We start from the raw sequence: 23,533 nt of genomic DNA on the forward strand, positions 1-23,533 counted from the left end.
CTTCCCACCACCTTGCACATCTCCAGCCCAGGCAGTGAGAGCTGCTGAACTTTCCACTTAGCGCCACTGCAGCCAATTATGCACCCACTTTGTCCCCACCTGAGGGGAGTGTATAATTCTACCTTTCATTTCCAAGTCAATTTCTCCTATTTTGTAAAGAGTGCACTCAATGTTTAATATCCAACGTGCTCAGTTGTCATAATCCCTACATTAATGTTCATCAATTGTTCACATGTAGGAAATTCATGGAAATATTCCTATTTCAAAATCAGCCATTAAAATGAAATAAACTGACTTTTCCCTCAGTTATTCAGGAAGCAGTCTGAATTGTTCTGCGGCAAATGAATAATTTACTCACTTGATTTGGCATGGTGAAATATCATTTTCTAGGACTGAATATTTATGAAGCAATTTTAATATTTCTAGTATGTAAGTGGGTGTTATGGAGAGAGGAGTCCAATACTTTGCCTGAAAAGTTTGACAATGATTTATTGTTATGGAGGAACAGAATTAAAATGAATTTCATCAACAGGAGACTCGGAGAACCTTCGGACACCCAAACGATTGACGTCACATGCAAGCAATGTACAACTGGAATCTGCATGGTGATTTGGGGAGGGAGGGACAGTGAGAGGGAGGGAGAGGGAGAGTGAGATGGAGGGAGAGTGAGAGGGAGGGAGGGGGACAGAGATCTGGAGAGGGAGAGGCAGTGATCCGGAGAGGGAGAGAGAGTGAGAGGGAGAGTAAGGGATTGTGGTCCAGAGAGGGAGAGTGATTGGGAGAGGGAGGACAGGGAGAAGTAAAGGGAGGGACAGTGATTCAGAGAGGGAGGGTGAGTGAGAGGGAGGGTGAGTGAGAGGGAAGGGACATAATCGGAAGGGGGAGGGACTGTGAGAGGGCGAGGGAGGACCAGTGATTGGGAGAGGAGGGAGAATGAGAGGGAGGGACGGTGATCGGAGGATAGAGAGAGACCGGAAGAGGGGGTGAGAGGGAGATAGAGGGAGAGTAACCGGGAGAGGGAGGGAGAGGGTGGAACAATGATGAGAGAAGGAGGGAAAGTGATTGGGAGAGACAAGCGGAATGATTGGGAGCGGGTGGAGGTGATTTTGAGAGGAAGCAACAGTGAGAAGGAGGAGCAATGAGGTACTGTGAGACAACAGTGAGAAGGAGGAGCAATGAGGTACTGTGAGACAACAGTGAGAAGGAGGAGCAATGAGGTACTGTGAGACAACAGTGAGAAGGAGGAGCAATGAGGTACTGTGAGACAACAGTGAGAAGGAGGAGCAATGAGGTACTGTGAGACAACAGTGAGAAGGAGGAGCAATGAGGTACTGTGAGACAACAGTGAGAAGGAGGAGCAATGAGGTACTGTGAGACAACAGTGAGAAGCGAGGTACTGGAAGTTTGCATCGCAGTGGAGTTGCAGGCTGTATTCCTAATCAGCAGAAGAATTTTTTCTAATTCCTGCCTTTTAAATTGCAGTTTCCAGTAGTCTCTGTAAGGACACCAGGTTAGGCCTCATGATGGCATTTTCTTCATGAATGCAGCCAACCCAATGCCGCTGCATTTGGAGTGAACCAGGTTTAAAAAAAATATCTCATGGGATGTGAGTATCGCTGGCAGGGGCATAATTTGCTGAAGTGAAGAACCTTTTTCAGGCTAGGGCTCTCAGCACCTCTTTTGCGCTTTGCCCAATATGGTGGGCAGTGCACTTCCAGAATGTACCTAGGATATATTGATCTGTGCCGAGAAAATAGGCATGGCGCATTCAAATACGTGGACCAACGTTTTCGCATTTTCTGCTCCACATGATTGCTCTGGCTATCTGTCACATGGGCTCAGGGTTTTGTGCAGTATCTTGCATCATTGTGGTCAGAGTGATGCACCCACAAATGGTAAATGAAATACCAGGTGCCACATCAATACTGGCCTCAACGCAACCATAGTCCCACATCACAAACCAGGACTTCATACAACTGTTAAATAGGTTGTCATAACAAAGACCAATGATCTCCCCCCACCCCACCACCCTCCCCAGCCACACTTCCCTAAAGGTATTGTGTTGGAATGAAATTCTCCGGGCAGCTGGAGAAACCACTGTCACCATCAAAACTGGTTGGACATGTTAAAGCTTTCATCAGAATTAAGCTGCCTCTTTATCCCTTCATGTCAAACTGCTGTTCGACTTGTAGTTGTGAAGCAAGCACCTTAGGTTCAATTTCTTTTTATTTTGAACCTATTGACCCTCTTTAAACTTGATCTGATAACAAATTAGACTGAATTTTACTTCAGCTTCAGCTTTGCATTATTTTGGTTGCAGCTCAGTTTCCTACGCCTACCAGCACAGAAATGAAACGCATTTTCATTGGACTCTTGACAGGTTCCCCTGAAGGCAGGACTACACTTCATTCCAGCAACGAGAGGCTGTTCAGCAAGGAATGAACAATAGACCCAAGGGCAATCACCTGTAGCAGGCAACACTGTGCCAATAAAAATGGCACGCCAACTTCACACACTAATAATCTTTCCAAAAAAAAAAATCTCTCCTGGTACAACTTTTCAATATCAAAACAGTATCAAGTAAACCGATCTATTCTTTCACTTCGATTACTATGTTAATGTATGACCGTTTGTCACAGGCTATCTTCACAGGAATCGTTGAGAATGTTCCCAATGCACCTTAATTAGGTACTTAACGTTAATTGGTCTTGTTAACAGGTGAGCTGCTGATATTAAAGACAAGCATTCATGAGCAGGGCCTCTGGAACAAAACATGTGCGGTATTAAAATTATTTAATGATAATTTGATAACCCCTTTTTTGTCAGCTTTCAAAGTTACAGTACAGAAACACACCATTTAGCTGCTCAAATGTATGACAGTTTGATTCTCCACTTGAGCTAACTAATTCATTTTATAACATTTGTTTTCAAACTATTATCTAATTCCTCCTTTATGGGCCCCAATAATGACAGTCAGGTGTGACGGCTGTGGATGGAAGTTTGAGGTGACCAAAAACATTTCAGGTACAGTATCCCCAGAGCTCTCGCCAAATTTAATAGCATGGCTTGATTTGTTTTTAAACATGAGTATTTTGAGTAATTTGTCCGCAATCGGCCTGCTGAAAGGCTGACTGGGCTGTTGGGCTGTTAGGCCTGTGGCTCCGGATCGCAGATGGGTCAGGTCATGGGCAAGGGTTAGACTGACTGGGAACAGATCGCAAGAGGTAAGATCATGGGCGATAAGATTGTGGTGGATGTCAGATCATGAGAAGGTGCAGATTGCAATGAGGGTCAAATCACAGAGGGTGCAGATTATGGGCAGCCAGATCGCAGGCGGGTATTTATCATATTGCAGGGTAACCCCCAATGACAGATGATGAGGTTGTTTAAAGGTTAGCTTATTAGGCCAGAGGAAACCCCCCAGCTTCTCTAACCACAAGCAGTGCGAGAAAAACACTTTTTAAAAAAATGTTCATTGTCACAAGTATGCTTACATTAACACTGCAATGAAGTTACTGTGAAAAGCCCCAAGTCGTCACATTCCGGCCCCTGTTCGGGTACAGAGAGGGAGAATTCAGAATGTCCAAATTACCTAACAGCACGTTTTTCGGGACATGTGGGAGGAAACCTGAGCACCCGGAGGAAACCCACACAGACACAGGGAGAACATGCAGACTCCATACAGACAATGACCAAGCCAGGAATTGAACCTGGGACCCTGGCGCTGTGAAGCTACAGTGCTAACCACTGTGCCACCATACTTCTTTTGTCCAGTACTCCCCTCAGCTGCTGGACTTCTGAGGCCATGTAACATGGTCTGCAGGTATTAAAAGTAAAAGAGACTTTAAAATGGAGGCACACAATCTCCTTAAATCATTTTAACTCCCACCATCCCTCAGAGGGGCTAAGTTACACTAAGGGTGGCCATGAGCTGAGCGGTCGCACGAAAAGTGGCTCTCGCATGAAATCTTCAACTACGACATTTTAACTCCAGAAAACAGGCACCAAAAGTACCTACAATGCCCCAGCCTAACACCCAGCAACCGCACTGACAAGAGGAATGGGAAAGAGTCAGGCACCCAGCAAAGGTGAGAGGAGGGACACCTCAGCCTTGGAGCCGATAGCCACAAGCGGGAGCATTAATGGACAGGCTTCTGTGGCACAATCTGGTGAGCACCACACTGCTGCTGATGTACATCAGGTGGAGGCAGTAACCCCCAGGAAGGACAGGTCTGCTGGATCCCAGGACCCAGCTGTGTCCCAGTCTGATGCCGAGCCTCTAGAACAGGTTTACCCGGAGCTGATGGAGATGTTAGGTTATGGCCTAGATATTCAGAGGGAGATGTCAGCGACACTCCAGCAGGTCCATAGCCAATTGGAGGTGACCCAGAGGCTATGGACACAGGAGATGTCACTGGCAATGCGTGGTACCGAGGCCAACACTGCTAGGGTGGTGACCGCAGTGGAAAGCCTGGTGCACGACATCAGCAGCATTAGTGGTGATGTCCAAGGCGTGGCTCAGTCAGTGACGGCCATGGCTGAGGGCCTCGGTAGACTGTTCGATTCGCTGGTGGACGTGACCCAGTACCAGGCTGGCATTGATGAGGCACTACGGGTCATGTCCCAGTCTCAGGTGGAAATGGCCAAGGCGCTGTGGAACTTGTCCCAGTTGCAGGTGGGCAATGCCGAGGCGGTGCAGAGCATGAACCAGTTACTGAGGGCATCGGCACCATAATGCAGACATTGGGGACCTACCGGAGCTGGCAGGATCTAATGATGTGGCTCAATCCAGTTGCCCCTCCGTTCTGCGGTAAACCCCAGGGCTGTATGGACACCAACCAGGAACAGGGGGCGCTGAGTGGCAACCTGGACCCATCCTGTGGTCTGGCGATGGTGCATACCAGCTCCTCCCGGAATCCACCCCTCTGACGAAGCCGCGTCCCGCAGTCAACACTGGGAATAGGGTACCAAGTTCTCCACGGCCCTCTGGCCTCAGAGCCCCCTTGCACCCGCCAAGGGCATCAAAGGCCAAGGGACATGGTAAGCAGCTGGTTGCCTCAACCACTGATGTGCATCCTGGGAACACACCTAGCCATAGCTGTAGAGCATGGAAGGCCAAGCATGTCGAGGATCACTGAGAGGGCACTGGAAAAAGGGGGGCAAGTAGGGGGTGATGTGACCATCAATTCACACGACACGTAGTTTGGAAGTGAACAGTGGTTTTAGTGATCTTACAACGGAACCTGCCTGTGCCGAGAGGAACTGGCAGGCAGGCTCAGACTGCCAGGCTTTATACTTCCGGTTAGTGGGAGGAGCCATGGGCGGAGCCATGGGCGGAGCCAATGGTGGAGTCCAGTACAATCTCCTCATCTCCCCCTATGGGCAGAGCCGCGCAACTGCTCGTATACCGAGCTTACACAGACACAGTACATCATATATAATAACAGTGTGAATTACACGGACTGTGATTCACCACATTCACCCCCTGTAAAAATTGAGTCCAGCGGGGGTGATGTGTCTACCAATTCCCAATTGCGAGTTACAATTTACAGGTTATAAATTACAGGTTAAGTCGATCTGGCGACCGAGTCGTCCTCTGGGATCGACGAAGCACCGGGGTTGCAGCCTCTTCTGGTGGCTGGGCGGTGGCAGTCAGTGAGGGACCCATGGCGGACTCCAGGGGTGATTCGGCCAGAGCTTCGTATCCCACTGGTTCGACTGGTGACGGGGAGCGCCGGAAACCCAATGGCGCGGGGGCGTGGGGCACAGGCAGCGGAACTGCAGGTGGGGGGTGCCGGGCGCGGGGGGTTGGGAGGGGTATAATGTGAGGGGTATCTCAGCGGCGGTGGTGTCGGAGTTGGATCCTGCAGGTGCCAGGTCCCGGAGGGAAACAGTGCCCTGACGTCCGTCAGGGTACTCTATAAATGCATAGTGTGGGTTTGAATGGAGCAGGAGCATTCTCTCTACGAGTGGGTCAGTTTTGTGAGTCCGGACGTGCTTCCGGAGGAGAACCGGGCCCGGTGTCTTTAAACATGCTGGGAGCGAAACCCCCATGGTAGTGCCCCTGGAAAAAACAAATACCCGCTCGTGAGGAGTCTGGTTGGTGGCCGTACATAGGAGGGACCTAATAGCATGGATCGCGTCAGGGAGGACCTCCTGCCAATGGGAGGTCGGGAGATTCCTGGACCGTAGGGTTAGTAGGACGGTCTTCCAGACCGTCGCGTTCTCCCTCTCCACCTACCCGTTCCCCCTGGGGTTGTAGCTGGTAGTCCTGCTCAAGGCAATGCCCTTTTTGAGCAGGTACTGACGCAGCTCGTCGCTCATAAAGGACGAACCCCTGTCGCTGTGTACATAGCTGGGGAAACCAAACAGGGTGAAGATACTATGCAGAGCCCTAATGATTGTGTGGGAGGTCATATCGGGGCACGGGATAGCAAAGGGAAAATGAGAGAACTCGTTGATGATGTTCAGAAAGTACACATTCCTTTTGGTCGAGGGGAGTGGCCCTTTGAAATCGATAGCGAGGCATTCAAAGGCCTAGAAGCCTTGACCAGGTGGGCCCTGTCTGGTCTATAGAAGTGCGGTTTGCACTCCGCACAGATCGGGCAGTCCCTGGTGATGGCTTTTACCTCCTCTGTGGTGAATCATATAAGAACATGCTTGTCTTTGTCTTGTTCAATTGCAAAACTGATTGAAGTCCATTTTCAAAGTCTCAGCTGCATATTGCCTCTATTTGCCTCTATTCATCCATTTTGGTGCTCTCAGCAACTTTGATACATTTGTGTATTACTATAACTAGAAATAGAAAGTGCTGAAAATATTCAGATGGTCTGAGTAGAGCTATGTTTTGAGTCAAAAATCACTGCTCTTCAGAACTCTGTTCACATTTAACTCAAGACATTGGGCGGAATCTCACCTGAATTTGACGAAGTGTCAGGCCAGATTGAAAACAGGTGTGTAACTGTCCAGTTGCACAGATCAGGGGCGGAATTCACCGACCTCCCGCAGGGTCGGGGAATCACCCGGGGCCTTCGTAAATCCCGCCCCCGCCGTGGCCGGAATTCTCTGCCACCCGGCATTGGTGGGGACGGGAATCGTACTCTGCCAGTCGGCGGACCCCCTGCGGCGATTCTCAGGCCCGCGATGGGCAGAAGTCCCGCCGCTGTCAGGCCTCTCCCGCTGATGTGGTTTAAACCACCTCTGGTGCCGGCGGGAGCAGGCGGCGCGAGCGGGCCCCGCGGTCCTGGGGGGGGGGTCGCAGGGCGATCGGTACCCCGGGGGGTGCCCCCACGGTGGCCTGGCCTGCAATCGGGGCCCACCGATCGGCAGGCGGCCCTGTGCCGTGGGGGCACCCTTTTTCTTCCGCCGCTGCCATGGCCTCCACCATGGTGGAGGCGGAAGAAACCTCCACCGTGCATGCGCCGGCGGGGCACCAAAGGCCGTTGCCGCCAGTCGGTGGAGTGGGAGCCACTCCGGCGCGGACCTAGCCCCTAAAGGTGAGGAGAATTCCACACCTTTGGGGAGGGCCACGCCGGAGTGGTTGGCGCCACTCCGCTATGCCGGGACTCCCCACCCCGCCGGGTAGGGGAGAATCCCGCCCCAGTTTTCTCTCCAGATATTGAGCCTCTTTAAAGAGAAAAAGAGTGGGCATGGTTTACGCTGTCAATCTGGCAGGACGGGGCCTGATAGAAACGGCAACAGGCTCCGTTTCAAAGATCAGGGCGCCATCTTTAAAGGGCCCCCAGCCTTCAGCCCTCCCCCGGAGGTATCGGGGGCTCTCCCCAGCTCCCCTCCCCCCACCCTCCCCCTCAACAATCATCGGCTGGAAGCAGTGGTGTTGCTGTATTGTCACTGGTCTGGTTATCCAGACACCCAGGGTAATATTCTGCGGTTCGAATCCGACCACACCAGATGGTGGAAATTGAATCCAATAAATACCTGGAATTAAAAAGTCTAATGCTGACCATGAAACCATTGTTGATTGTCGAAAAAACCCATCTGGTTCACTTATGTCCTTTAGGGAAGGTAATCCTACAGTCCTCCTTACTAACATCTGGGGGCTGGTGCCAAAGTTGGGAGAGCTGTCTCACAGACTAGTCAAGCAACAGGCTGTCATAGTCATACTCACAGAATCATACCATACAGATAACATCCCAGACACCACTATCACCATCTCACCGGCAAGACAGACCCAGCAGAGGTGGTGACACAGTGGCATACAGACAGGAGGGACTTTCCCTGGTAGTCCTCAATATCAAATTTGGTCGCCATGAAGTTTCATGGCTTCAGGACAGGGTGTGGAAACCTTCTGCTGATTACCACATACCAGCCACCATCAGCTGATGAATCAGTACTCCTCCATGTTAAACAGCACTTGGAGGAAGCATTGAGGGTGGCAAGGACCATAGAATGCACTCTGGGTGGGGGGTTTAAATGTCCATCACCAGGAGTGGCTCAATAGCATCAAGATCGACCGAACTGGCCGAGTCCTGAAGGCCATAGCTGCTAGACTGCATCTGTGACACGTGGTGAGGGGACCAACAAGAGGGAAAAACATACTTGACATTATCCTCATCAACCTGCCAGCCCATGACAGTATCGGTAGGAGTGACAACTGCACAGTCCTTGTGGAGACAAAGTCCCGTCGTCACATTGAGGATACCCTCCTTTCTGTGTGTGGCACTACCCTCGGGCTAAATGGGCTAGATTCAGAACAGATCAGCAGCTCAAGACTGGGCATCCGTGAGGCACTGTGGGCCATCAGCAGCAGCAGAATTGTTTTCAACCTAAGTCTGCAACATCATGGCCCGGCATTTCCCCACTCTACCATTACCACCAAACCAGCGGATCAACCCTGATTCAATGAAGAGTGCAGGAGAGCATGCCAGAAGCAACACCAGGCATACCGGAAAATGAAGTGTCAACCTGGTGAAGCTACAGCATAAGCAGCAAGTAATAAACATAGCTAAGCGATTCCACAACTCACGTATCAGATCAAAGCTCTGCAGTCCTGCCACATCCAATCATGAATGATGGTAGACACAATGGTTAGCACTGCTGTCTCACAGCACCAGGGACCCGGGTTCAATTTCAGCCTTTGGTGGCTGTAAGTGACTGTTCTCCCCATGTCTGCTTGGGTTTCCTCCATGTGCTCCGTTTTCCTCCCACAGTCCAAAGTTGTGCAGGTTAGATGGGGTTACAGGGATGGGGCGGGGATTGGGCCTAGGTCGGGTGCTCTTTCAGAGGGCAGTGCAGACTCGATGGGCCGAATGGCCTTTTTCTGCACCGTAGGGATTCTATGGAACTCACAGGAGGAGGAGGCTCCACAATATCCCCGTTCTCAATGATGGAGGAGTCCAACACATCAATACAAAAGACACAGCTAAAGCATTTGCACTCATTTTCATCCAGAACTGCCGAGTGGATGATCCATCTCAGTCTCCTCTGGAGGTCCCAGCATCACACATGTCAGTCTTCAGCCAATTCGATTCACCCCACGCAAAGTCAAGAAATGGTCGAAAGCAAAACAATGGGCCCTGGCAATATTCTGGCAATACTACTGAAGATTTGTGACCCAGAACTTGCTGCACCTCTAGCCAAGCCGTTCCAGTACAGCTACAACACTGCATTTAGCAACAAATGTGGAAAATTGTCCAGGTATGCCCATTGGTTGATGTCATACCTATCACAAAAGGAAGATGGTTGTGGATGTTGGAGGTCAGTCACCTTACTGCAGGAGTTCCTCGTGGTAGTCTCCGAGGATCAACCATCTTTAGCTGCTTCATTAATGACTTTCCTTCCAACATGAGGTCAGATATGGAGATGTTTACTGCTGAATGCACAATGTTCAGCACCATTCGAGACTCCTCAGACACTGAAGCAATCGATGTGCAAACGCAGCAAAACCTTGACAATATCCAGTTGCAACTTCTCAAGCTGAGAAGTTGCAAGTTACATTTTTCAGCCCACACAAGTGCCAGGCAATGACCCCTGACATTCAATGGCATTACCATTACTGAATCCCCCACTATCAACATCCTGGGGGTTACCATTGACCAGAAACTGAACTGGACCAGCCATATAAATACTGTGGCTACCAGAGCAGGTCAGACACGAGGAATCCTGCTGCGAGTAACTCACCTCATGACTCCCCAAAGCCTGTCCACCACCTTCAAGGTAAAAGTTCAGAATGTATTGGAATACTCTCCACGTGCCTGGATGAGTGCAGCTCCAACAACATTCAAGAAGCTCAACATCATCCAGGACAAAGCAGTTGGCTTGATTGGCACCTCTTCAACAAAACTTTACCGATGCACAGTAGCAGCAGTGTGCACCATATGCAAGGTGAACTGCAGGGGCTCATCAAGGCTCCTTAGGCAGCACCTTCCAAACCCACAACCACTACTATCTAGAAGGCAAAGAGCAGCTGATACCTGGAAAACCACCACCTGGAACTTCCCCTCCGAATAACCATCATCCTGACCTGTAAATATATCGCTGTTCCTTCACTGTCGCTGGGTCAAAATCCTGGAACTCCCTTCCTGACAGCACTGTGGGTGTACCTACATGGACTGCAGCGTTTCAAGAAGACAGTTCCACACCACTTTTTGGGCAATTAGGGATAAGTAACAAATGTTGGCCTCGCCAGCGAAGCCCATATCCCATGAAAATGAATTAAAAAAGAAATTCCCACACCCCAACAATCATTGTCAGCATTACCCATACACACTCGCCCCACCGACAAGCACCGGCGGCATTCTGCCCCCACCCCCCCGCCAATCATTGCCGGTATCCCCCTCCTTCCGCTGACAGTTATTGGCAGCATTCCCCCCATCACCACTACGGCTGTATCGCTGGATCCCCCAGTGCCGACTCTCCTCGCCCCCCCACTACACATAAATGAACTCCCCCTACATGGTGGCTCCCACGAGGGCCCATCCTTGGCTCTGTCCTGGCTCAGGTTGGGACTACCAGGGCACAATCCTGGCATGTCACTCTCTACTCCAGGGTTATACTTATCTCGGTGCCCTGGAGAGATTCCCATGACTGATTCTCCTTTGGTAAAAGATTTAGTGAAGGGGAATCATGGGCGCGATTCTCCGCCCCCCACGCCGGGTGGGAGAATCGCGGGAGGGCCAGGCGAATCATGCCACGCCGCCCCGGCACCCGCACGCGATTCTCCCAACCCCCCAAAATGGCGTGTCGCTTCAGGCCGCTCGGAGAATCGTTTCTAACGGCGACCGGCGATTCTCCGGCCCGGATGGGCCGAACGGCCTGCCGAACCCGACCGGTTCACGCCGGCGCCAACCACACCTGGTCGCTGCAAGCGTGAACAGCGCACGACTGCTGTGTGTGGGGCCTGTGGGGGGCGGAGGGAGGATCGAGCACCACGGGCGTGCTCAGGAGGTATCAGGGCCTACCGATTGTCGGGCCGGCGTCTTTAAAAGACGCACTCTTTTCCTTCCGCCACTCTGCAAGATCAAGCCGCCATGTCTTGCGGGGCAGCGGAGGGGAAGACGGCAACCGCACATGCGCGGCTGACGTCACTTAGGCGCCGCCGGCCGCGTCATTCCGGGTGTGCCGCTTTGACGCAAGCGTCAAGGCCCAGCGCGTGAAATTCACGTGCCGCCCGCCGCTCCTCTCCGGGGGGGAGAGAATAGGGGCCGAGGTGTGGCCTCCGACGCCCGAGTGAAACACTCGGGGTTTCACTCCGCCGTCGGCTGTTTGTCTCCCTTTGGGAGAATTTCACCCCATGTGGCAATGGGCCCGTATATAATATTTAAATTCATTAAAATCTATTTCAATAAGGTTCCCTGTTATCTCCGGCTGGAGTGTTCTGGACAATTTGACAAATCAGCCAGAAGTGTTTAGGGTGGGAATTTCCAGTCCCGCCTTCTCTCCCCACCGATGCTTCCAGGCCTGCTGAGTGTTTCCAGCATTTTCGGCTATTTCAGATTTCTAGCAGCCGAGTACTTTGCTTTCACTGAGAAAATTCGTTTCCGCATTCCGGTCATTGAATAGGTTAGAAATAAGCCTCCAAATTGAACAAAGAAATCCATCAAAAGGGGAAGTTAAAACCAAAGCAAATCAAACTATATAAGGTCTGATAGTCAAAAGCAGTTTGAGGATTCGGGAAAGTGCTCAAATAGGTCAAAAAAGACATTCTAAAGCTTAAAGAGGAGGGTGGAGATGAGTATAGATAAGGGGGTGAAAAGTCCTTTCAGTGTCAGCACAGCTAAAGAGGAAGTGAGCACTCTCAAAGATTATTGTGGTAGTGAAGGGCCATTGAGATACCAAATGAATGTTTTCTAGAACTTTTCACTGAAGAAGAATAAGATGGAAGTGTGGGTTAGGAGGTAGCGAGGGAGAGATGGGCAATGGCAGAAGCTTGTTTTACCATGTGAACAGGCCATCGAAATGTGACCTTGGCCAAGAAAAACCAAAAGAATTTGTAGCATTTTTAATCCATTTTCAAATATTGAGAGAATGCACGTTTACTTGTTGTAAAGCTGCAGAAAACAAAAATGCATCATTTCATCAATTATCACAATACAGAGAAAGAAAAATGAGATGATGTTTTTCTGGCAGAAACAGTTCGAGAATTGAGATGGGCCAGGACTTCAGCACCCCCCCCCCCCCCCCACCCCCCAAACCAAATGGAGCTGGCCGCAGGGGGTTTACTGGGGTCAGTGTAACTGGAATATTCCTGACGATCCTTTCTATTGCACAGAGCCTGCTGCTGGGGAAGGGGTTGCAGCAAATAGGGAAGGGCAGGATTTGGCAGCAGCCTGTGGCAGGTGAAAGCACTGACCTTTTGTAAATGTATCTTTTTATTCTTTCACAGGATGCGGGCCTCACTGACAAGACCAAAATGTATTGCCCATTCCCAATTGTCCTTGGGAAAATGGTGCGGTCCATCTGGTGCAGGTGTACCCACAGTGCTGTTGGGGAGGGAGTTACGGGATTCCGACCTGGCAGTACAGGAACGGCGATATAGCTCCAAGTCAGGATATTGTGTGACTTGGTGGGGAACTTGCAGGCGGTGATGTTCCCCTGCATCCACTGTCCTTGTCCTCTGAACTGAAAGTTTTGAAAGCTCTGTCTGATTGCGCTCACTGAGGATTTCAAGCCCTTTTGACCAGTGCCCAATGTGAGTAATATACTGGAGATGAACTCCCCATCTCAGCAGCACTGCTCTCCCTACTTCAGTAACCACCAACCGGTACAGCACAGCACTGCGTGCAATAGAAAGCGGCTGCCAGTTCTTACAAGTGTAGAAATGGAAAGATGCAGGCCGACATGGAGCAACTGACTAACTCAGGTTTATAATGGTTAAGCCTGAGGATGTAACAGATCTGCTCACTACGGGTAGCAATCAACCAAGGCACTCTGGAACCCTGTCCCCAGGGGATAGCAGTGAAAATCCCTTCTCATCATGCTCCTGATGGAGTGGTCACTCTCCCAGTCACCAAAGTCAACTTGCTGTCCACAATGAAAGGTCAAATAGCAGAATCAGGAAAGGAAAGAGAGCAGCATAGAGGGTATGAGACACCATGAAAGGAGAAAGAAAGAAAGGAGTGAAGATGAGAGAACATTTAAATGTGCATTTTGGGAGTGAACCCTCCGAGGCCTAGCAATCAGTATTAGATTTCCACTCTGTTGCAATGTTTTACATTAAGGTGGAGCTCCACATTCCTGACCTGGACTTCTGAACTGGGCCTCTTCAGAAATGTGCGGCGTCCCTGAGACTAAGCGCTGATGGCGGGACAGGATTCGTGGGCTGATTCAGTGACTGTTAAGGGTCTACCACTGGCACCATGTGGAACACAATCGATTTCAATGAGAAACGGTGCTGGATTCGCGATTGACATTCAGGGGGTTGACAAGCTGCAGCCGCATATACATACTTCACTCCCCACACACACCATCCCAGCCAACAAGATGCCACTGGTTTCACTGGAGCATGCCCATCTCGCTGTTAGTTGGCTGGGGCCAGAGGGCACCTGGGTGCCCTAGGGGAACACCAATACGTCCCGTGGCTCGAAGTTCACAATGGGCAGTCAGAGGCATGAGCAGCTGCATGGCTGCCTTGCCAGCTGCGGCAATGGTGTTCCGTGCCCGTCCACCCCAACCCCATCGCGCACCTCCTGGTCACCCGCCGCTACTCCTCCCAGTCAGTGGCGTGACTGTCAGCAAACTATGGCGATGCTGGACACTTTCCGTACTCCCCGCTCTCTCCCTCAGGAGCCACCGCACCTGTTTTACGATTTTTAAATGCACAAGTGAACCTTATCGACAGGAATTCGACCCCGTGGTGGCAGAGAATCGCGGAGGCCCCGGATCTTACCAGGTCAGGCCCGCTAATGATATTGGGCCAATATTTGAGGAAGTACAGAACCACTCACGCACGTGGCATTTACCTGGGAAATTGAAATTTTGAGTAGAATTCAGTGGAATTACACTTCCCAGGTCTCTCTGAGAATTAGTATCGGAGACTTGAGCTTGAGCTTGAAGCACTGCATCTAGATGTTGGACAGTAATTGAGAGCAGAAGGTGTATTGCGAAAGCATAAAAGTACACTTTCCTGCATCCCTTAACTGCTCACCACTGCCCACAACCCTGACACTGCTCACCATCCCCCCCACACCCGTGACACTGTTCAACCCTGACACTTCTCACCATCCCCCCCACACCCGTGACACTGTTCAACCCTGACACTGCTCACCATCCCTACACACCCGTGACACTGTTCAACCCTGACACTTCTCACCATCCCCCCCCACACCCGTGACACTGTTCAACCCTGACACTTCTCACCATCCCCCCCACACCCGGGACAATGTTCAACCCTGAAACTGCTCACCATCCCCCCTACACCCGTGACACTGTTCAACCCTGAAACTGCTCACCATCCCCCCCACACCCGTGACATTGTTCAACCCTGAAACTGCTCACCATCCCCCCCACACCCGTGACACTGTTCAACCCTGAAACTGCTCACCATCCCCCCCACACCCGTGACACTGTTCAACCCTGAAACTGCTCACCATCCCCCCCACACCCGTGACAATGTTCAACCCTGAAACTGCTCACCATCCCTACACACCCGTGACACTGTTCAACCCTGAAACTGCTCACCATCCCCCCCACACCCGTGACAATGTTCACCCTGACACTGCTCACCATCCCCCCCACACCCGGGACACTGTTCAACCCTGAAACTGCTCACCATCCCCCCCACACCCGTGACAATGTTCAACCCTGAAACTGCTCACCATCCCTACACACCCGTGACACTGTTCAACCCTGAAACTGCTCACCATCCCTACACACCCGTGACAATGTTCAACCCTGACACTGCTCACCATCCCCCCTACACCCGTGACACTGTTCAACCCTGACACTGCTCACCATCCCCCCCACACACGTGACAATGTTCACCCTGACACTGCTCACCATCCCCCCCACACCCGTGACAATGTTCACCCTGACACTGCTCACCATCCCCCCCACGCCCGTGACACTGTTCAACCCTGAAACTGCTCACCATCCCCCCCACACCCGTGACACTGTTCAACCCTGACACTGCTCACCATCCCCCCTACACCCGTGACACTGTTCAACCCTGAAACTGCTCACCATCCCCCCCACACCCGTGACACTGTTCAACCCTGACACTGCTCACCATCCCCCCCACACCCGTGACAATGTTCAACCCTGACACTGCTCACCATCCCCCCCACACCCGTGACAATGTTCACCCTGACACTGCTCACCATCCCCCCCACACCCGTGACACTGTTCAACCCTGAAACTGCTCACCATCCCCCCCCCACACCCGTGACACTGTTCAACCCTGACACTTCTCACCATCCCCCCTCACACCTGTGACAATGTTCAACCCTGACACTGCTCACCATCCCCACCTCGCACCATGACAATGTTCAACCCTGACACTGCTCACCATCCCCCCCACACCCGTGACAATGTTCACCCTGACACTGCTCACCATCCCCCCCACACCCGTGACAATGTTCACCCTGACACTGCTCACCATCCCCCCCACACCCGTGACAATGTTCAACCCTGAAACTGCTCACTATCCCCCCTCACACTCGTGACAATGTTCAACCCTGACACTGCTCACCATCCCCCCCCACACCCGTGACAATATTCAACCCTGACACTGCTCACCATCCCCCCCACACCCGTGACAATATTCAACCCTGACACTGCTCACCATCCCCCCCCCCACACCCGGGACAATGTTCAACCTTGACACTGTTCACCATCCCCCCCACACCCGTGACAATATTCAACCCTGACACTGCTCACCATCCCCCCCCCCCACACCCGGGACAATGTTCAACCTTGACACTGTTCACCATCCCCCCCACACCCGTGACAATGTTCAACCTTGACACTGCTCACCATTCCCCCCTCGCCACCAGTGACAATGTTTACCCCTCCCCCTCCCATCACCAACAACGCTCGGCCCTCCTCTCGCCCAGGAATGATGTCCACACATTATCTGTTCATTTTTATCTCCGCCTCTCCTCCTTTTCTGAAGACACTAACTCCTTTCTGAAGTAAGTTCCCCATCCACTGGCATGGACGCCATTCATCTGTGACAGCATTATGATGGAGCATAGTCTGGTCCTCACCTGACATCCAGATGTGTACTTCCAGCTGGATTGTTCTAAAAACCCAACTGGTTGACTAAATACGTGGGAAGGGAACCTGTCATCACTGCTGGATCTGGCCTACTTATGATTGCAGTCCCATACAATGGTTGACTTTTAATGTTGTTGAATGCAGCTAAGGGTGGCCAGCAAATACAGCTATTCCAGTGATACTGATATCCGATGAACAACTTTGAAAAAAATGTGAAGTGACTGAAACCTCATCGGCGGGTGTTGAAATTCGCTAGAAGCAAAGAAGGTAAAGATTTAATATTTAATGTTACTGTTTGCATCATTAGTTTTGACAGGCCATCAATGGAGACAATACATCCTTAAAGAAGTTATCCCTTTGCCAACATCCTTTCACCATCTTGTCTCAGCATGTCATTGAAGAAATAGAACTGCTACGCTTCCTCCATAGGCCTTGCTGCCAACAATATTTTGTATTTTGCACGCACCTAATACATGCTTCAAACAGGTTTATCAGCATACGCTTGTAATTAGAATTGAGGGAACTGGAGAGGAGTCTAGCACCAGATGGTAACTTAGTTGTTTATGTCCCTCATGAATCCATTATAAGGTGCAAAATCAACTGTGTACAAGCAAAGATGAGAACATCTCTGCCACAAAAAAAATTACAAAATATTAATGCTTTCATATAAGGGAAGGAAAAATGAAAGTTATTTTATACCACACTTTATCACACATTTCAGAGATGCCACCAAATATATTTTTGAGAGATATGATAATGTGATATGATAATAGGAAATAGCTTCTTTTAAAAGGACCTCTCTTATTACGGAAGAGCTTCTTGGCACTTTTCTGTAATGCTTTCAGGGTTTGCAGACTTTGCTTGTGTCTTGGTGGCCATAGCTGAGTGTAGCAGTCGAGGTCTAGCTTGACCACAGCACAATAATACATCAGGACGACAGGCCATACTCCATTTAACTTCGCATACTCTGCTTTCTCACTTTACAACTCACTTTACAATCTCCTCCACATTTGGGGAGAACCCAAATTGTTGATTGGATGTTGGCTTTGCAGAATACCTCCATTTAGTTATCAAGTGTGACCCTGAGGCTCCGGTCACTTGTCATTTTAATTCTCTGCTCCATTCTCACTCTCACCTTCCTGTCCTTGGTCTCTCACACGGTTCCAATGAAAATCAATGGCAACTCGAGGGCCAATACCTCATCCTTCAATTAGGCACTTTCTCTACAGCCTTCTGGCTTCAACATTTGAAATCAATAACTTCAAATCATAAGCACTGCTCCTATTTTAGGGGGAGGGGTGGGGGGGGGGCGAGCAGGTGCCATAAAGGCTAGACTGTTGCCATTTATATCATCTCTGGACCCATCTTTTCTTTCTTTACTTGTCCCATTATCATCTACTTTTGCCTTTCGCCATTCTTCCTTTTGTCATTTAATCTCTACTGCCTTCCACCCTATCACAGGCCTCCCACTTTGTCTTTATTTCCAGCATTACCCCAATGTCTTTCACTGAAAATGTGTTCAGTGTGTTCAACTGCATCTGGGAGAGGCGGATAATCAATTATAATATGTGAAGGGTGTGTGAAGAGCTGTTTTGAACTTTAACTAAGTGGGCGGGTGGTTTCTGGGCTTTGTGGAACTTGCGAGTGATATCGAGGCAAGAGGACAGTAGGATTTGAGGGGGCTGAACAAACGACAGGCAGACATATTCTTTAAGAAAGGAGACCTCACACCCGCTTCCTTGCCTTAGTGAAAAAATTTTGCTCACAGGATTTAATCAGAGAGTGTGCTCTCATCATTTCTTTTTTGTTATTTTATAAATTTAGAATACCCAATTCATTTTTCCAATTAAGGGGCAATTTAGCGTGGCCAATCCACCTAGCCTGCACGTCATTGGGTTGTGGGGGCGAAACCCACGCAAAAACGGGGAGAATGCGCAAACTCCACACAGACAGTGACCCAGAGCCGGGATCGAACCTGGGACCTCGGCACCGTGAGGCAGCAGTGCTAACCACTATGCCACCGTGCTGCCCGCTTTCATCATTTCTGGAGAAGGTTTCAAATCCTTTGGATTTCATTCTGACTACCTCGGAGTTTTGTACGTCTGATTTACGCATTCAGATGAGGAACAGGATGAGCAGCAGGAATAACACCAGCAGTAGCAGCAGCAGAGGCAGCAGCAACAGACAGACTACACCTCACTGACCTACCATGCCACAGGAGGAAAGGGATCGCACAGAGCTTCATCTTGCAGATGATGATAACCCCAACACAGGATTTTCAGGCAGAGCAACAGGTTTATGCCTGAGCCCCTAAGCCTCAGGAGATTTATGGTATCTCTCCTGATGGGTGCTACCAAGTGGATCAGGTGGACATGGATTACAAGTATCTGTAAAAGTCACTGCGCACACTATTTCTTTTCCTCCGGTTACTTCCAGGGATTTACAGAATCTTGCCAGATGCTGTTCACAAGTGCATCTTATAGCTGATCAATGTCTTGTTTTCCAGGGCCAGGAGTTATGTGTAGGAGTTCTGATTGAAGAGAAGTGGGGCGTGACAACATGACAAGATTTAGAACTGTGAAGGTAAGATGATATCACATTGTTAGTGTGCACATGGTCAGATTTCACTGACTACTGAGACCAAGCCAACATGAATGAGTGCTGTATGCCATGTGGCTGTGTGATATTTAATTCTGTCACTGGGCGTCTGGGAGACCCCATTTCTCCATCTCAAATGGCCAGGCATGCTGACACTCGGCTGATCCCCAGCGCCTCCTCCTCTGCAGTTGTCAGTATGGAGATGGCTGGAGGTCCACCTCTGGTTCTCAAACTCTCCTTGGTAATCTGAATGAATGGGCCCACTGTGGCCATTAAATCCTGCCCCGTGGAGCAGCCTTCGTGGAGCTGAGTTATCAATATTGTGTCAATCAAAGATTCAGTTAAAAGATTCTTAAGAGGGTCAATAAGATTTTGGATCTTTTCATTATTACACTGAATGATTTAAATTAAGTATTTTGCTGCTGATTACATTTTCTTCTATGTAACCATATTTCTTGTAAATAAATTTCACTCCACATTTTAGCCTGAACAATATGATTCAATATTTTCCAACTTTTTAAAGAGTGAGCCAGAGAATGAGGTGGGCAGAAGACACCAGGGGATTGACATTGATGCTGCCCGGTAACACAAAACTGACCGACAGCGAATTAGCAGCCGATTTTTCAACATGCCAGATTTTAGAAAATATTACCAGGATTTTTAATTTTGAAGCAAATAAAAGCGACAGTGAGACTCAGAAATGGATCCCCAAAAAGAGTTTGCAGTATCAGTGACTCTTAGTGAAGATCAGCTGCGGATTTGCATCTTGTACTGCACAATTTTACCAGCTAGACCTATTGCAAATCTTTTCAATAAACGGCTTATTGTTATTTCTGGAGTTCGCGATTGTCTTCCCATCATGTGTAAGATTACAGGTTTCAGATTATAAGAGATGTGAGTCTGTTTATGGAAACTGGCTTTTTGTTCTCAGCAGTGATGGAGAGATGGAAGATTCCAACCCTTAATACTTTGCCGATTTCAGGAGCAATTCTGTGAACACGTCAACTGAGGATGCATAGTCACTAGGAATGTGGGTCATAGAAATCAGAGCATCTGATCTGCATTCTTTGTCAGTGTTGTGTGTCATTCAAAGTGTGGGTTGACAGAATTACTGCGTTTGCCCCTAATCTCAATAAACGTTCTTTGTTAAATCCTCTGCATCTCTGGAATTTAATAGTTTTGAATTCTTCAAGAACTTTCATTTTAGGTGTAATCAGAAGTTGCAGGAGTTCAATGCCGCCAGTTCTTCGGGTGAACATTTTTAGGAAATAATTACTGTAATCATAGTACGCAGTGATTTTACGTTATCCTTGAATGAAAATGTGTTTCCTTCCTTAGGAGATCTCAAGTTTTATTTCATAGTCTTTGTTGAAATGTTCGTTTAATGCCTTACTGTTGTGTGTGCCTCCTGCAGCTGTTATCGCAGTCCCCCCTTAAATCTCTCAAACATGGGTTTGAAGTTCCTAAGGGTTTTCCTTATCTTTGACTCAACAGCCTTTGTGGAGTTTGTTTTACTTACCTATCAAGAGAGAAACAAATCTATAAAAATCTGTCTCCTTTAATTAATGTTGCATTGTGTTCCCCTCTTCCACGAGACTGTGAAGAACAAGAGTTAAGATCTGCGCTGTCATAAAGGGAAGAAGCTAATGGGGCCTTGTGGTATGGTGCAAAGTTGGCAGTCAAAGTGACTGACCTATAACCTGCCCTATTTCCTCCTAATGAGAGGTGGAAAGGCTGTATAATGGATGACCAATCTGCTGAAGTTCAATTTTATCCCAGTGTGTCCCTTACTCCTGAAGCTGCCATTTTATGGAGTTTCCCACCACCTATTCAGATTAGGGGTGGGGCATAGCAACTAAAACGTGTAAACACGGTATCATCCTCCTTTGGCTTGAGATGACGGGTGCAATTCAATGGGACAGAAACAGAGTCCCGTTTTGGGCTCATTGAGCAGGGTGTTTCTTGGCACCTGCAGGGGCAAGAATGACCCCGTTATGCAACGATGTGGAGATGCCGGCGTTGGACTGGGTTGAGCACAGTAAGAAGTCTTCCAACACCAGGTTAAAGTCCAACACGAGCTTTCAGAGCACTGCTCCTTCCTCAGGTAAATGGAGAGGTATGTTCCAGAAACATTTATATAGACAAAGCCAGAAATGCCAGAATCCAAGATCCCGGTTCTCCAAGTCGGTCTTCAGGACAAGCGACAACGCAGAATTGCCGAGCAAAAACTTATAGCTAAGTTCCGCACGCATGAGTGCGGCCTCAACCGGGATCTTGGATTCATGTCGCATTACATCCACCCCCCACCATCTGGCCTGGACTTGCAAAATCCTACCAATTGTCCTGGCTTGAGACAATTCACACCTCTTTACCCTGGGGTTACCCCTCTGGCTCTGTAATGAATTGATTACCCGCAAATGCTCGCATTCCAACCATTGTCTGGCATCTTTGAATTTGTCTATGTATATGTTTCTGGAACATACTTCTCCATTCACCTGAGGAAGGAGCAGTGCTCCGAAAGCTCGTGTTTGAAACAAACCTGTTGGACTTTAACCTGGTGTTGGAAGACTTTTTACAGTCCCATTATGCAACGGTACTTTGCTGGTTTTTTTTGGCCTTGGTGGAGAAGTCTCCGGCGGGGCCACACTTACATAATTTCCAGCACTGATGAGCTCAGCTCACCTCACCAATGCAGGAAGGCGACTCGTAGATCGGGGTGTCATTTTTAAAGGCAGCCCTGATCTTAATACCTCCCACAGCGACCCCAATACGTCCTTCATGAACCCCCACTGCACGCAAGTTACCCTTCCAGGGTCCTCAAGCTTTCCCTCACCCCACCTCTGATGGGCAAGGCACCCCGGAAACAACCCCTGGCAGCCGGGCACCTTGGCACTGCCAGCCTGGCACTCTGGCAGTGGTCCTGCCAGCACCACCTGAGTGCCCTGGGCACTTTTACACTACCAGGACACTCAGGTGGCACTGACAGGACCCAATGACAGAGTGCCAGGCTGGCAATGCCAAAGTGACCCTGCCAGAAAGCCCAGGTGAGAGTGCCAAAGTGCTGCCCTGGCAGTACCAAGGTGCCTGTGTGCCAGTGGGAGTGCCAGGGTGCCACCCTGACCAATGCTCGACTACCCAGGGGCCTCCACAGTCCTGGGTGACCCTCCAGCTGCCACTCCGCCTGGTGGGTAAGGTGCAGATCATGAAGTTTCCATTGATGGTGTTCCAATTGTGGGATTCCATGGGAATCCCTCATATTCCAGTAAATGCATAAATTTGCATGGCATGGAACACTGAATTGCATCCCGCTCTACAACCACAAGGGGATGGTATAGGTAGCACGACTCAGCACCGGTGAGAAAACATAGGGTGGGATTCACCGTTGGCCAATGGCGAAATCGCGAAACGCGATTGGGCGGAAAATAGCCTCCGACTCCAAAATCGCGGTAGACGCCAGTATGACACCAAATCAGGATGCTCCGGCACTCCGAAAATAGCGTAAATGCATTCCTCACCATGCGGCATTTAAGCACTGTTGGCATATCATTTGCGGGCCTGACCCTCTATTCTCCGGGGCCTCCGCGATTCACCGCTGCCAATGGGCTGAGTTCCCGTCGCGCAGTTCATTTGTGGTCTCAATGGTCAGGAACCCGGCATGGTGGCTGCAGACTCTGTCGAGCACCGCCACAGTCGGGCGGGAGCCGTGCTGCTGGCCGGGGGGGGGGGGGGGGGGGGGGTGGGGGGGAGGAGGGGGGGCTTTCCTGAGGGCTGGGGGAGACTGGTGGGGGGTGGCGGTGGGGGGACCGGGGGGTGGGGGGGGGGCTTTCCTGAGTGCTGTGGGAGACTGGTGGGGGGTGGCGGTGGGGGGACCGGGGGGTGGGGGGGGGCTTTCCTGAGTGCTGTGGGAGACTGGTGGGGGATGGCGGTGGGGGGACCGGGGGGTGGGGGGGGGCTTTCCTGAGTGCTGGGGGAGACTGGTGGGGGGTGGCGGTGGGGGGACCGGGGGGGGGGGGGGGGTGCAGTATTTGGCAGGTTGGGTCTGCACATGGCAGCCATGTGTTACGGCACGACCGCTGGAGGTCGTCAGCGTGCGCATGCGTGGCCATGAACCCGGCATTCTCCAGCCGTTTTTGTTGTGGGAACTGGGAGTTTCACCCTCACTGGTCGCAGGATCGGTGAAGGATCAGCACCGAGTTTTGCATCATAAAATGCCACAGTTCCCATGCACTTAGTCTCCAAATTTGTGAATCCAGCCCCTAAG

The 23,533-nt window shown here is 50.2% G+C and overlaps 1 long non-coding RNA gene across 2 annotated transcripts; it reads left to right on the forward strand.

Annotated features, from left to right (window-relative positions):
* The first annotated feature begins 1,443 nt into the window (after positions 1 to 1,443).
* LOC119966843 lies at positions 1,444 to 20,385 on the forward strand. 2 transcript variants are annotated; one of them, XR_005460855.1, is made up of 3 exons: positions 1,444 to 1,606; positions 19,181 to 19,257; positions 20,204 to 20,385. It is a non-coding gene; the product is annotated as an uncharacterized LOC119966843 (long non-coding RNA). The 2 variants fall into 2 exon arrangements; XR_005460856.1 differs by having other exon boundaries at positions 20,207 to 20,385.
* The last annotated feature ends 3,148 nt before the right edge of the window (positions 20,386 to 23,533 follow it).

Source organism: Scyliorhinus canicula, chromosome 6 (assembly GCF_902713615.1).
Source record: "Scyliorhinus canicula chromosome 6, sScyCan1.1, whole genome shotgun sequence".
In the NCBI taxonomy this organism is placed as follows: Eukaryota; Metazoa; Chordata; class Chondrichthyes; order Carcharhiniformes; family Scyliorhinidae; genus Scyliorhinus; species Scyliorhinus canicula.